We start from the raw sequence: 16,644 nt of genomic DNA on the forward strand, positions 1-16,644 counted from the left end.
ACACCAAATGTTGTCTGCTAGGCACGTATCCTCATTTCTGGTACCTTTGCTTGGTAAATCATGTCTTCCATTTTCGTCCTTTTGGAGGGAGATGGTAGGATTCATTCTGAATGTCAGAAAGTCATCTACTGCAATCTGTGTGCTTTCACCCACACTAGTGAGACCTTTGCTTTAGAATAGCCCGTTCTTCTAAGATTTGGACAGGAAGGGGTCTATGGATCTCAGGTGTACAGATGCTGCAGAAGCATCTCATGATCCCCCCCCCCCCGTCACAGGTAAGGATGACACAATCTGGTCTTTGTATGGAAAAAATGTCAAGATGACACACACTTTTTTCCAGGTTTGGAATGCGGGCCTTCTGGCATATCCTGTCCTTCTTATTTGCTGTTCAGGAGGTCAATGAGAACCACATGCTTTTCCCCAACCTCACCCTGGGCTATGACATCTATGACAACTATAACGATGCCAGAATGACTTCTGGTGCCATGGTGGACCTGCTCTGCCCTGGGCAGGCAAACATCCCAAACTATTACTGTGGACCATGGAATAAAGTATTGGCAGTTATTGAAGGGGCTGACTCTGACACATCCAAAGATATTTCCACCATGTCAAGCATCTACAAAACCCCACAGGTATGAAAATCAGGAGGGAAGGAAAAAATCCCAGAAAGTTATTGCAATTTCTTTGGAAAGATGTGAAAATGTCATTCCTGCTTCTAAGGCAGAAGGAGAGATTGACCTCAAGCCTCTCTTAACAAAGATGACTAAGGGGATTCTGGGTTTGTTCTCACTTCCTCCCATCCCATGGCTAGAAACATGGGTCTGAGCGGCTTTCCATTTCCCTTGTGCTTTGTAGGCATGGACCCAGGGCATTTCTCCCTCACCCTTCTCCTTTCCCACAGAAAACCCACTCTAAATTGGAAAAGCAACGGGATAAGGGATGTGTCAATAAGCCCATAGCTAAATCTATAAGACCCCACAGATGCAAATGCTGTGTTTTATGGAGAAGGATATTTGAGGAAATTGTCAAAATTAAGACAGAAGAATGGAATAAGTAATGAAAGCTAGTGGCATGTGAGATGCAAATGAACAAATATGCAAAAGGAAACATTAAAGAAACAAGAGGCAAAATACAAAAAAAAATGCATGACAAGACAATGGAATGTCATCATCTTTGAAACAAACTCTGTGAGCTCAGGCTAAGCAAACCTTAGACAAACCTGTAAAAGTAAGAGCAATTTACAGTAAAGGCAAGAGATTTACATTCCTAATGTGGTCCTGCTTATTATTTACATATTCATATGCTACCTTGACTCATGAAAGATAATTAGTTTCATGGAAAATAACTGGATCACTTAGCTTTAATGGCTTCTCTATGCTTCCCCTCTATGGCCCTCTTTAATCAAACATAGAAGACATGGCAACTCTTAGAATCACAGAATGATAGAAGATTAGAGTTGGAAGAAACCCAAGGGTCATCTAGTCCAACCCCCTGTAATGCAGGAATCTCAGCTAAAGCATCCATGACAGATGGCCATCCAACCCCTGCCTAAAAAAACTCTGAGGAAGGAGAGTCCACCACCTCCAAGAGAGACCGTTCCACTGTCAAACAGTGCTTACAGTCAAAAAGTTTTTCCGTTATGTTTTATTGGAGTCTCCTTTCCTTCAACTTGAAGCCATTGGTTTGAGTCCTACCCTCCAGAGCAGGAGAAAACAAACATGTTCCTTCTTCTATGTGACAGCCCTTAAGATATTTGAATGTAGCTTTCATATCTCCTCTCAGTCTCCTCTTTTCGAGGCTAAACGCACCCAACATAGATTATCAGTATTGTGTTTTACAGGAGTTAAGTACCACCTATATACATCATTTTCATAATATTTTCCTTTAACACCGAACATGCAGTGAACCTAACCCCTTTCCTCCACAACCTTTCCCAGTCTTCAAACATTATGTTATGTCCAACATCTCTTGCCCAATCTATCATCACAGATTTAAATTGTTTGTCCTTTGTATGCCACTCCAACAATAGATTATACATTTTCGATAAATTTTTAACTTTAGAATCTAACAACTCCGTTTCCAACTTGGTTTTTTCTGATGCAAAACCATTTTTCTTATCTAATTTATACAATTCATTGATCTGATGGTAATGTAACCAATTTATTTTATCTTTAATTTGATCAAATGGTTTTAATTTAAATCCTTCTTTTTCTTCCAGTAATAGATCTGAATATCTCAACCAATTAGTTTCCATATTTAACTTTTTCTGGGCCTTTGCTTCCATTGGTGAAAGCCATCTGGGTGTTTTCCTTCCTAAAAGATCTTTGTATTTTATCCAAACATTATATAAGGGTTTTCTAACTCCATGATTTTTAAAACCATTATGGGCCTTTGTCTTGTCATACCATAGATAAGCATGCCATCCAAACACATTGTCAGATCCCTCCAAATCTAAAACATCCGCGTTATCTAGTTGTATCCATTCCTTAACCCAATAGAGAGCTGCGGCTTCAAAGTAAATCCTCAAATCTGGCAGGGAAAATCCTCCTCTTTCTTTAGAATCTGTTAGTAATTTATATTTAATTCTGGGGTTTTTCCCCTGCCAGATAAATCTAGACAAAACTTTCTGCCATTCTTTAAAACATTCCACGTTGTCAATAATTGGGAGGGCTTGAAACAAAAACAACATCTTTGGCAATACATTCATCTTAACTACCGAGATCCGACCCATTAATGATAATTTTAAATTTGACCAACTCTCAAGATCTCTCTTAATTTCATTCCATAATTTCTCATAGTTGTCTTTATATAAATTCAATTTTTTCACTGACAAATTAACCCCCATATATTTTACTTTTTCCACAAAGACTAGGCCCATCTTTTCTTGTAATAATTTCCTTTCCTCATTGTCCAAATTTTTCTCTAGCACTTTGGTTTGGCTCTTATTTAACTTAAATCCTGCTACTTGTCCAAACTCCTGTATCATCTCCAGTGCTTTTACTGCACTGGAGTCTGGGTCTTGAAGTGTCAGTGCCAAATAATCAGCAAAGGCTTTTAATTTATATTGTTTTGATCCTACTGATATACCTTTAATTTGTTCATCTTTCCTTATCATGCTTAAGAAGACCTCGAGAACTGAAATAAAAAGCAGAGGGGAAAGTGGGCACCCTTGCCTGGTACCCTTCTCAATTCTTATTTCCTCCGATAGCACATTATTTACTATAATTTTAGCTTTTTGTTCATGATAGATCACATTAATACCATTGAAAAATTCCTGACCAACCCCAATGCTTTCTAAATTTTGTCTCATCAAACTCCAAGATACATTGTCAAAGGCCTTCTCCGCATCAATAAATATTAACATTGCTTTACAATTTTTTCTTGCTTCCAATTTTTCCAAAATATCTACTATATTCCTAATATTATCTTTCATGTGTCTTCCAGGCAGAAAACCTGCCTGGTCCTTATGAATATATTCTGACAAGACCTACTTCAGCCTATTGGCCAATATATTGGCAAAAAAATTGTAATCCACATTGAGTAAGGAGACTGGTCTATAATTTTTAACATTAGATCTATCTTGATCTTGTTTTGGAATCAGAGTAATGTAAGCTTCCTTCCAGGTTTTGGGTGCTTTGTCCCCTCCTATAATCTTGTTGCAAACTTCTAACAATGGCTGAATGAGCCAGTCTTTCAGGATCTTATAATATTTTGCTGACAAACCATCTGGTTCCGGGGCCTTGCCAAGTTGCATTGAATTTATTGCATTTTCAACCTCCTGTCTTGTAATTAATCCATTTAGTAGGATCCTTTTACCTTCGGGAATCTTCTGCAAACCATTAGTTCTAATAAATTGCTCAATTTTAACTTTATCTTCTTTACTCTTTTTATATAGTTGTTTGTAATATTTCTGAAAGCATTTTCGTATGTCCACATGGTTCTCTACAGACTTTCCATCTGATACAATATTTGTAATAGTACTTTGTTTTTGCCTCTTTTTTAATTGCTGAGCTAAAAGTTTCCCACATTTATTTGCAGATTCAAAGTTCCTTTGTCTCATCATTCTTAATGCCCATTCTATTTCTTGATTGATAATCTGTGAATAATGAGTCTGTAAAGCTTTAATTTCCTTTTGTACCTGCAAATTCTTTGGATTGCCTCTAAGGATCTTCTCTTTATCTTTTAGTTGGTCCAAAATTTTATCTTTCTTTTCATTCTGTATCTTTCTCCTAATTGAATTTTGTTGAATGGGGAATCCTCTCATTACAGCTTTACTGGGGTCCCAAATAACCCTTGTGTCCATGCCCTGGTTCATATTAATCTAAAAATAGTCCTTTAAGGTTTTTGGGCCTTATTTACAATTTGCTCACTCCTCAGCAAGTCATCATTCATTCTCCATCTGAAAGATCCCTGTATAGACAATTTCACTTCCGTAAATACTGCATTATGATCTGAGCAAGTTTTAGGGCAAATTTCCGTTTTTGTTATTCTGGGAACCAAGTCTCTGGATAGCCATAAATAATCATTTTCTCAAAAATGATTGATTTGCATCTGAATAGAATGTGAAGTCTTTTTCAGTTGGATTTCTGACTCTCCATATATCTGACAGGTCAAATTTATCAGTTAGATAAAAAAAAAGTCTTAGTCTGCCAGCATTCAATATTTTTTGTCTCTGAGTTCTATCCATTAAAGTGGATGCCACTCCATTCAGATCTCCCATTAAGATTAATTTATAATCCAAGTGTTCCAAGAGGCTTGTTTCCAGTTTTTTTAAAAACTCTGCCTTGCCATCATTGGGTGCATAGATTCCCAATAGCAAGTATTTTTCGCCTTGTGCTGTAATTTCCACTGCTATGTATCTTCCCGCCTCATCTTTAAAAATCAATTTTGGATTCCATTTTTCTTTAACGTAGAAAACCACTCTTTTTTTTACTTTGTCTGAAGAAATAAATTCTTGACCAAGTTTCTTATTCAATAAGATTTTTCTATGTAGTCTTGTAATGAGTGTTTCCTGTAAACAAATTACATCCAAATTCTGTTTTGCCAAAACATGATGAACCTTCCTCCTTTTCTGAAGGGAATTTAAGCAATTCACGTTCCAAGAATAAATTCTTAAAGCCATCATGATAAGTTACGGGGTCGCTGCTCCCACCCCTGGAAGCTGTGGGCTTTCCAATCCAAGTTTGACTCTTTCTCTCCAACAATCTTAAGTCTTTGTTTTCTTCCTTCAAATTTGAAGGAAAGGCCCTCTGGGAATTCCCACCTGAAGAAAGTATTTTTCCTCCTCAGAATGGTGGTCAGGTCTGTATAGTTGGATCTCAAGCTCAAAAAGTGTTAAGGGATCTCTTTGAAAAGGATGATGGCTTTATCCTGTATTTTTAAACCTTCTTTATAATGCAGGCCCAAAATGGTATCTCTTTGTTCTTTAGTGTTAAAGACCACTATGCAGTCATAGGTGATTTTTGAATCTTTTTTGGGACCAAATCTGTAGGCCTTTTCTATCCAAGAGTCAACTTCGTCTTTTTTCAAATCCCACCACACCACCCGTTGATCTATCATCCACTCCCTGAGCCGATCCTCTTCCTGTTGAGGCACACCTCTCAATCTTAAATGAGATTCCCGTTCCCTCATCTGAAGAAATGCAATCGAATTTGAATTTTCATACTATAATCTTTCTAGATCAATCACTCTAACTATCTCAAGCTGTGTCAATCTTGTCTCATGGCTTGTGACCTCAGTCTTCACCTCTTTCAGTTCCACTTTCAAGTCTTCAAAAATTTTATTCAATTTTTCAGTACCCTGTGAATTGTGTTTTATATCATCTTTAATTTCTGACAACAGTTGCATCACATTATCCTCAAAAGCTGTACTTCTAGAGCCTCGTCTTACTGCTCCCTTATCTGCTTTGTCCACACTCATAGTTGCCCAGGAATTTCAAGGTCAAATATATGCTTTCAGTCTTAATCAGAACTCTAGCCACATAAGATTCTGCATTTCAGGGGGTTGGACTAGATGGCCCTTGTGGTCCCTTCCAATTTGACGATTCTGTGATTCACTAGTATTGTATCTAGGAAGGTAAAGGTAAAGGTAAAGGACCCCTGGATTGTTAAATCCAGTCAAAGGTGATTATGGGGTGCAGCACTCATCTCACTTTCAGGCTGAGGGGGCTGGCATTTGTCCACAGCCAGCTTTCTGGGTCATGTGGCCAGCAGGACTAAACCACTTCTGGCACAACGGAACACCATTTCCATGCACCTTCCCACTGCAGCAGTACCTATTTTTCTACTTGCACTGGTATGCTTTTGAACTGTTAGGTTGGCAAAAGCTGGGAGAGAGCGACGGAGCTCACTCCATCATGGGGATTCAAACCGTTGACCTTCAGATCAGAAATCCCAAGAGGGTTAGTGGTTTAGACCATGATGAAATACAGGGAATGGAGTATAAAAATGCAGAACCAACTAGAGGAGAAAAAACTGGGAGGAGAACCCAAATGAATTCTAATAATATAATACTAATATAATAATAATTCTAATATTTAAAAATGGATCATAGAAATAAGTCAGTAAATAGTTATGATTTTGCATTGTGCCATCATAAACACAAAATGAAATGTGTTGTTGTTGTCAAGCTATATTTATTCTCCAAAGATTGTACATTTATTTGGGATAAATCTGCACACATTTCTCACTAAAGAAAAGTGAGCTGATGATATTAGGAGGGGGATCACAGTTTATTATACAAGGCAGGTTTCTTCTACTACAAATACCTCAGCAATCTATTTAGACATCTGTAGGGATTATAGCAACTAATTTTAGAGCATAATTTTATATGGAAGAACTGATGGCTATTATAGGTCTAATGTGAGCTAAAAATGTTCATTGTAATTTTGTGTGAGCTCTTTTCTTTTTAACAAAATCTGTTCTTTTTTCTTAAATGTGACACTTTAATGAAGAAATAATGATGAGATCATATACAATTAAATAAAACTGCTACATGATACATGTTCTAAAAGCAGTAAAAAAAAATGCAATCAGGGCATAACATAAAGCAAACACAATCCATTCCAAAGACTCTGTCACCATTTTTTGAAAGCAAACAGCTAAATATGGGGTGTTGTTAAGCTCCCTGGAGTAAAGTTTCTTAGCTCCCATGAAACTGTGTCTTTTCTCTGTTTTCCATGTCAGAGAAAAGTTATCATTCAGGAAAGTACAAAGTACTACATTTGGGATTTTGTTGGGAGTGACAACACTAATCTCTTCTGTTCTTTACTAGGTGAGTTATGGTTTTGTTTCTGATGATCTTAATGATAAAACTCAGTTCCCTTTTGTCTACCGAATGGTCCCCAAAGAAGAGCATCAGTATCTGGGGATAGTCCAACTGCTCCTGCACTTCAACTGGACTTGGATTGGCCTCGTTGCTCCAGACACCAACAATGGAGAGAGGTTCATGAGGACCTTGAAGCCCCTGCTAACCAGGAACACAATTTGTGCTGCCTTCTCACTTAGCACCTCAGTACAGAAGATAGTAACAGTGCCTCTCAGAACATTTTTCAGGTGGAACGAAGTCAATGTATTAGTCTACTATGGGGAGAATCGTTACTTCTTTAGTATAATACGTTATTTGCAAAATATGGTTGAAATACTTTTAAGTCCCATTGTGGGAAAAGTCTGGATCACAACAGCTTTGTGGGATCTCACCTTGAATTTGTCTGATGATCTGCTTTCTCCCCTGCACATCCATGGGTTTTTCTCTTTCTTAACTCGTATTAAAAGAAGGCCAAAATATGATAATTATGAAACATTTCTCACTCCTATGTGGCAGTTTGGACAGAAATCATTTAAGTGTTCATATTCAAAGCACATGTTATCTGTAAAAGGAAGGGAAAGGTGCAGGGAAGATGACACTCTGGAGTCCCTGCCTGACGAAGTGATTGAGAAAATCCTGTCTCTGGATAGTTACAGTATTTACAATCTTGTCCTTGCTCTGGCAGGGGCCTTAAGGGCTGCCCTTTCCTCCAAATCCAATCAGATGGTGGCGAAGGGTAAAAAGAGGCTGAAATATCGAAGGATACAGTCTTGGCAGGTATTGCTGTTTTCCTCACAGGCTAAACAGGCATCGGTGCTGTGAATTCCATTCAGGCTTGACTTTACTTTGCCTCCATTTACTGTGGTACCTCTGGTTAATAACTTAATTCGTTCTGGAGGTCCATTCTTAACCTGAAACTGCTCTTAACCTGACGTACCACTTTAGCTAATGGGGCCTCCCGCTGCTGCCGCGCTACCACCGGGCGATTTCTGTTCTCATCCTGAAGAAATGTTCTTAACCCGAGGTACTTTTTCTGGGTTAGCGGAGTCTGTAACCTGAAGCGTCTGTAACCTGAAGTGTCTGTAACCCGAGGTACCGCTGTACTGTACTGTTACCCACATTTTATTTTGCTGCTGAGAAGACAATCTGTCTCCACTTTACCACCTGCTTCCTTAGCAAAGCTTCATGCTATTACTAGCCAAGGAAACTAATCCTTGCAGAATTCTTCCAGGGGTGTGGAATAAAGCTTATGTATCTCACGGCTTTAGTCTGTCCCAAAAGGCTGAAGCAGAAACAATGGGCTAAAGATCCCATTGTCAGTCTGTACAAAGATCTTCGGCAATTAGGCTATGTTATCTAGATAATTTTCTTCTTTTCTAAATGTGCATGCTTTCTTTCCTGTTCTAGCTTCACCCTTTCCTGGGAAGCTCCCAGTTTTACAATACTTCCATGGAAGGAGTGTATTTGAATGAGAATGGGCAGTTGACAGTCGAATCTGACGTTGTGAACTGGGTACCATTTCCCAACAAGTCCTTTGGTGCCATGAAATTTGGGAGCATAAGCAGTCAGGGATCCTCAGGCCCAAAATTCACCATTGACCAAGAGGCTCTTGTGTGGTCCAGGCTTTTCAACCAGGTTTGGAAAACCCATTCATTGCATTGTATTCCCTTTTAGAGATATGTTAAGTTCTGATACTCTGTTGGGAGAAACAATATAATTTATGCCTATCCATGTAACGAGCTAAAACTATACGGGGGAGGAGATGAATGGAGGAAAGTCAAAATAAGAAACATGAAAATGGAAAAGCAGGTTAGAATATGACTGGGGCATGGCTTTTGCAGTAGTCAGGAAGCATGCCAGACTTCAGAATTGAGCACAACATGGCTGCTCCAAATACCTTTCTGTTTCAGCTTGTTTCTTTCTCTGGATTTTGATATTTGTAAATGGTTTCCATGATTGCAGATTTGTAGTGTGTTTACTAGACCTTTGTAATAATGGCAGACAGCTCTGACTCCTAAATCCAAGGGCAATACAGTCTCCATGTAATTCTTTCTTCTTGATTATCTCTTTCTGCCCCAACTGTGACCCAAGGTCTATGACCCTTTGTTTTGTCCCATGGATCAAAAAAAGCATCCACAACAAAGCCGTGCCTATTCCACATAGACTGAGACTGAGACTGCACTGACCCAGAAGTTACTTGCTAACAGTCTTTCATTGATGCTTTCTGTCTTTTTGGTCAGACCCTTCCACATGCCAGGTGTACCGAAAGGTGTCGCCCGGGATATGCCAAGAAGGTTCAGGAAGGGGAACCCATTTGCTGCCATGCTTGTGCTCCATGTGCGGAAGGGATGATCTCCACTCAGGAAGGTAGGAGACTTCAGAGGAATGTGCAGCAAAAAGTACAATAATATATGTCCTTTTTTGATGAATATTCAAGTATAATCATATGGCTGAACTTAATAAAGTTTCAACAGTGATTTACATAGTCTTAAAAAGCTTTCCAGGTACCACTGAGACAGCCTTGAGTATGTAAGAATTAGGCAGTGTTGCTGCATCTGGTAGGCTCCCTTGAACCAGTCAGTGTGGCAAAGTAGCTAGGGTGTTTGGTTTGTACGGGGAAGACCAGAGTTCCAGTGCATGCTCCTCCAAGGAACATTTTTTTCTGTAAATTACACCCATCTGATAACACCTGGTGTTGGGGTGAGATCAGATGTAGCTGCAATTAACTTGGAGCTTCAAGATCACTCCAAGCTCTTCCTAGAGAAGGGGAATAAGAGGTTATCAGCACTAGGGACCTACAAAGAGAGGACCAACTCTCTGTGTTGATTAGCAGAAATAGTAAGTCCCATCACTGTTTCTGTTTGAAGGGGGTTGGCTGGATTCAAAATTGACCTGCTTTTTTTGCTAGTCTGCAGGGAAATGTTCATGCAGATGCTCTTCTTTTTCCAGATGCAGACCACTGCACCAAGTGTCCAGAAGATCAATATCCTAACAAAGACAGAGATCAATGCATCCCCAAAATTATCACCTTCCTGTCCTATGATGAATATCTGGGGACCCTCTTGGCTTCCACTGCCCTGTTTTTGGCCTTAATCACAGGTCTTGTTTTAGGAATATTCATTAAATATCTTGACACTCCCATAGTCAAAGCCAACAACAGGGACCTTTCCTACATCCTCCTTGTCTCCCTCCTCCTTTCCTTTTTGTCCTCCTTTCTGTTTATAGGCCGGCCAAGGAAAGTGACCTGCCTTCTCAGGCAGACGGCCTTTGGCATCATCTTCTCAGTTGCTGTCTCTTCTTTGTTGGCAAAAACTATTACCGTTGTGCTGGCCTTCCTGGCCACTAAGCCAGGAAACAGGGTGAGGAGATGGCTGGGAAAGAGCCTGGCTAATTCCATTGTCATTTCCTGTTCCAGTATCCAAATTCTCATCTGTGGCATCTGGCTGGGTACCTTTCCTCCATTCTCAGACTCTGACATGCACTCCCAGGTTGGAGAGATCATCCTGCAATGCAGTGAAGGATCTGTTGCCATGTTTTACACTGTCCTTGGCTACATGGGCTTCCTGGCTGCCATCTGTTTCATGGTTGCTTTCCTAGCCAGGAAGCTGCCTGGGGCCTTCAATGAAGCCAAGCTGATCACCTTCAGCATGCTGGTCTTCTGCAGTGTTTGGATCTCCTTTGTGCCCACCTACCTGAGCACCAAGGGGAAGTACATGGTAGCCGTGCAGGTCTTCTCTATGCTGGCCTCCAGTGCTGGGCTTCTGGGCTGCATCTTCCTTCCCAAGTGCTACATTATTGTACTCAGGCCTAGTCTGAATACAAAGGAACACCTGACTACAAAGATTTAATATGGCACCTGATTCCTAGAATATGTTTTTGGTTTTTGCAATTGACAGCCAGCATGGTAGCAATAAAACCAGGACACATGAGTTGGGAATGTAGCTCCTTAAAAGCTATTGTTTTGGAAATCAGAACGCAAAATAATCATTTAAATCACATTCCATCTTTAGTACTGTTCATTTTTTACCTGATTTAGGAATTCTTTTCTGAATACTGTTTATATATTTTGCCTAATAAGAAATCCTTATCACAATTCAATAATAATGAATGCTGTTCATTAAGAGAATCTTTTTTAAAGATAGTATTACAAATAAATTGCTTATGCATTCTTTTTCAAAATGAAAAGAAACATATTCCATTGGTATCTCTTCATTTTGTGCTGTGCGTATCAAGAGAGTCTGCTTGAATATTGCTGCCCTGGGTGTTCTGATGCCACCTGGAGGCAGCCCACAAAAGTCCTGTTGTGCTGAAGGTGGCGGGCAAGAAAAAAGACGACTGGAAATGAGCAGGTCGCGAAGGGAGGGATGCAATGGGAGCTGCAGGGGACGTGGCAGCTGAGGAGTGTTGCAGATATTAATATTGCACAGTCTGAAGCGACTGGAAGCACAAGAACTGACTCCTTCTGGAAGAAATCATTGTGCAGGCCCATAAAAATATTATTCAAAGTTTTAGTGGCAGAACTCTTCAAAAACAGAGCACAATAATCAAAGATACTACCCAAATATCCATACAATGTCTTGTGCTATCCAGCACAGGCTCAGCATCTTAGGAAAATATGGAATAATCCATGCACACCTAGAAGGAGAAGTCTGTCTCTCCTCCACAGCCTGCTTTCCAGTCACCATTGGCCTTAGGCTGTTTACTCTCCCTTCATTTTCATCCTCACTCCATGGAACTTGGGAGAGAAAGACTAAAGGCAACTCCCTTTGGAAATGGAGGTTTGCAACTCAATTCCTTCATCACATGATCAAAGGTTCACTCTCAGCACGGAGTAGAAAACAACCAACAGCAATTTGTTAACAAATTAAGGAGCTCAGAGTGCTTTAGGAAATAGCTTTGGAAAAGCCCCAATATTAGCAATGCTTCATTAATACACATTCAGACATTTCCCATTTTAAAGCTAGCTTTTCATCTCAGTGTGAATTAAATCAATTATATTTAGCAAGGAGGAGGGTGGCAAGAACAGGAGACAGTGAGCACCATGATCCTTGGACCCAGATCTTCTGCCCCTCCCAGCTGTCCCCAAGGCAAATGTCTCACTGTGCCTCATGGGGGGGGTCCCCTGCACCCACAGGAACCTCAGGAAAGAGCAGAGCTCCCAGCAGGAAGAGAACTCAGATGAATTTCATGTTCCATTCCTAAATATTAGAGAGTATAAGTATTAACATTGCATTGTCCCTTCCTAATCACAAGATAAAAATTGCCTGAAAAAAAAAAATACCCATCTCTCTCACTGTCAATGAAAACTAATAAATGAATAGAAAGAAAATCTACCCATGTGATGCTGAAACAAAACCTCACACATACACTATGTAGAAAAATGAAAGCTTACTATCCCCTTCTCTCCTTCCTTCCTTCTTTCTCTCTCTCCCTACCTGTCTTCTCCCCCAACCTTATACGATATACAACATTAAAACCTTACATCAGATATAACTGATCTATAGAAAGGACTTTATGATATGAAAATAGAGACAATGTATGGTCTTTTGTAACCCAAGAAAATCTTTAATAAAAACAATAAATAAATAAATAAATAAATAAATAAATAAATAAATAAATAAAATATTCCATGAGGGGAGGGTCAATAATAATACAATGAATGTATCTAGTAGTACCACTATCACAATGAATACAGCTTAAAAGAAGAAGAAAAAACGAAATTGCCATCAATAAATAGCACACAAAAAACCAACCGACGACAAACAAGTTGCTTCGGCCAACCTTTTTTAAATTTATGTATTTATTTATACACTGCTTGATTTAAAAAACAAACGAACTTTGAGGTGGTTGCAACATGATGCAACTGCAACAATAACAAAACTGATCCCCACCCAACTGGTTCATGGGCTATCAGGTGGGCAAAAGGAAATCTTGGCATGATGGGATGCAGGTAAATGGGGAAGCAGGCTGCATGATGGTGGGAGGAAGGTCGGAAGCTGCCTTACGCTGAGCCAGATTCTTGGTTCACCTAGTTCATCCAGCTTCTGACTGACAGGCAATGGCTCTCCCAGATACCATACTGGGTTCCCCTCCCAGACCGGAAGCGAAGCACCAGAAGCATTGTGAAAGAAGCTGCTCTGCCATAGGAAAAAATAGGTGGACCTTCCCCGCTCCCCACACTCACGTAGTTGCTAGGAAGGAGAACAATAGACAGAGCGGTATGTGTGAGTTGTGCCAGAAGCCAAATACATAGTTACATGCTTGCTCTGTACTGGACTCATACCTGTGACCAGTACAGTGCATGCTCGGGTTGCGAACGTGATCGTGCCTTGCGCATGCGCATAAGCGCCAAATCACAATCCGCACGTGTGCAGACACGCCGCTGCGGGTTGCGAACGCAGCAGGTTGCGAACGTGCATCCCACACGGATCACGTTCGCAACCCAAGCGTCCACTGTACAATATTTGAAATAAAAAACAAAACCACACAATAAATATTGACCAGCATGACTAAGCCACTTCTGGCGAACCAGAGCAGTCCACGGAAATGCCGTTTACCTTCCCGCTGGAGCAGTACCTATTTATCTACTTGTACTTTGATGTGCTTTCAAACTGCTAGGTTGGCAGGAGTTGGGACAGAGCAACGGGAGCTCACCCCGTCACAGGGATTTGAACCACTGACCTTCTGATCGGCAGGCCCTAGGCCCTAGAGCAAGTGTGGTGTAGTGGTTAAGAGCGGTAGACTAGTAATCTGGTGAATTGGGTTTGGGTCTCTGCTCCTCCACATGCAGCTGCTGGGTGACCTTGGGCCAGTCACACTTCTTTGAAGTCTCCCAGCCCCACTCACCTCACAGTGTGTTTGTTGTGGGGGAGGAAGGGAAAGGAGAATGTTAGCCGCTTTGCGACTCCTTCAGGTAGTGATAAAGCGGGATATCAAATCCAAATTCCTCTTCTTTTTCTTCTTCTTCTTCTTCTTCTTCTTCTTCTTCTTCTTCTTCTGTGGTTTAACCCACAGTGCCACCCACGTCCCTCAAAGGATAGGTAAAGCACATTTAAAGCACTTGACATTCTGCCAAGAATTGGGAGCCACCCAGAGCGGCTGTGACAACCCAGTTGGGGGGCAGATAAATAAATTAGTAGTAGCAATAGCAGCAGCCATAGAGTTGGAAATAAACTGAGTGGATCCTTAGTGTTTGGCTTGTCTTTGCTGCCCAATGCCCTCAAGCCTCTCAAGAAAGGGAGTAAGACACCAGCCCAGCTCTCAAGAGGGCTGCAACTCAGAGCTCCTTGAAGCTAGAGTTTCTTCCTGAAGAGTCTGGGTTGTTTCTTTCAAGAGCTATGCCCAGCCACTTCTTATTGGGAAGCAGTGGCGTAGCGTGGGGGGTGCAGGGGGGCCGGCCGCACCGGGCGCAACATCTGGGGGTTAGGGTTAGGGGGCGCAAATCCACGGGTTAGGGGGCACAAATTACTTGCCTTGCCCCGGGTGCTGACAATCCACGCTACGCCACTGTTGGGAAGTCCTTGATTTGGGCAAACAATCTCCCAGCCTTAGGCGAACACTGGCCTAGCACCCTACCACAGACTGTGTGTACTTGGCAAACCATGAGTTAGCCAAATAAGGCCTGGGACTCAGCTACATTCATAAAGATAAAATGCTTTATATGCGTTATAGCACTGTGACACCAGATGGGACTGTGGAGTTCCATTTTTCACCAACGGGATTTCCCTGTATGAATGAAGTTAACAATGCATTCAACTGAATCACTTCTTTGATGTGCCTAGATCCAGCCCTGGTATCAATTCTGGAAGACTGATTTTCTGCCTTTGCGTGTTCAAAAGAGCAGGATCTTCTGCTTACTCAGTCCATTCATCTGAGAGGCCTTGAGTTGTACTTGGATATTGTGAAATTATCAGAATCAAGAGCTAGTGTTCATCTCTTGCTGTCTGTGGACAAACGCTGGCTCCCTCGGCCAATAAAGCGAGATGAGCACCGCAACCCCAGAGTTGTCAGCGACTGGACCTAATGGTCAGGGGTACCTTTACCTTTTTACTATAACATTATATATCAATATAGCCAATGAGCATGAGTGTTTAGAGAGCCAATCAGGTGTCATCTTGTTTTGGCAATGATTCAGTCAGGTCACAGTAGGATTCAGCTATTGAACTGAGTTGAGAGGAGGACATTTGTCAGTGTGTTTTTTGGTTGGGTGTGGTTTTTTTGGCGTCCTTTCATTTAGTGAGCTCGTAAAACATAATTTTTTTGGAACACGGGTGGCGCTGTGGGTTAAACCACAGAGCCTAGGACTTGCCGATCAGAAGGTTGGTGGTTCGAATCCCCGCAACGGGGTGAGCTCCTGTTGCTCTGTCCCTGCTCCTGCCAACCTAGCAGTTCAAAAGCACATCGAAGTGCAAGTAGATAAATAGGTACCGCTCCGGCGGGAACGTAAACGGTGTTTCCGTGCGCTGCTCTGGTTCGCCAGAAGCGGCTTAATCATGCTGGCCATATGACCCGGAAGCTCCCTCGGCCACTAAAGCGAGATGAGTGCCACAACCCCAGAGTCGGTCATGACTGGACCTAATGGTCAGGGGTCCCTTTAAAACATAATAAAATTTAAGAAACGGTGCAAAGAGTTGAAAGCAATGTAAAATAGTAGGAACAAGGCTAGTTATGGAGAAATTAGAAGGAAAGTTCGGTGGAAACTTAACCAAAGGTGGCATTTCTAAATCATCTCTTGGCAAGTCCTTGCTTAGAGGTTTATGCAGTGGTGCCTAGCAATCCTATGCAGAACTGGGGATTCTAGATTGTGGGCGGATACCTCAGTTGGTTGATAACGCCAAGGTTTCACGTTCAATCCCTGTAAGGGGCAGCTGCATATTCCTGCACTTCAAGGGGTTGGACTAAATGATCATGAGGGTCCCTTTCAACTCTACCATTCTATGATTCTATTGCAGTGGTACCTCGGGTTAAGAACTTAATTCGTTCTGGAGGTCCATTCTTAACCTAAAACTGTTCTTAACCTGAGGCACCACTTTAGCTAATGGGGCCTCCTGTTGCCGCCACACGATTTCTGTTCTCATCCTGAAGCAAAGTTCTTAACCCGAGGTACTATTTCTGGGTTAGCGGAGTCTGTAACCTGAAGCGTCTGTAACCGGAAGCATATGTAACCCAAGGTACCACTGTATTCTAATCCTATTCTATGATTCTATTATTCTAATCCAAGGTTCAAAACAGAAGCAGGGTGGTTTCTGCATCAGGTTTACCCAAAACTGTTTCAACTCTGGATTCCTCCATCACCAGCGTTGGCCACTGCTGGTCAGCAACACCCAACAGCCCCCTGTA

Source organism: Podarcis filfolensis (genome assembly GCF_964270895.1).
Source record: "Podarcis filfolensis genome assembly, chromosome: 2".
In the NCBI taxonomy this organism is placed as follows: domain Eukaryota; kingdom Metazoa; phylum Chordata; class Lepidosauria; order Squamata; family Lacertidae; genus Podarcis; species Podarcis filfolensis.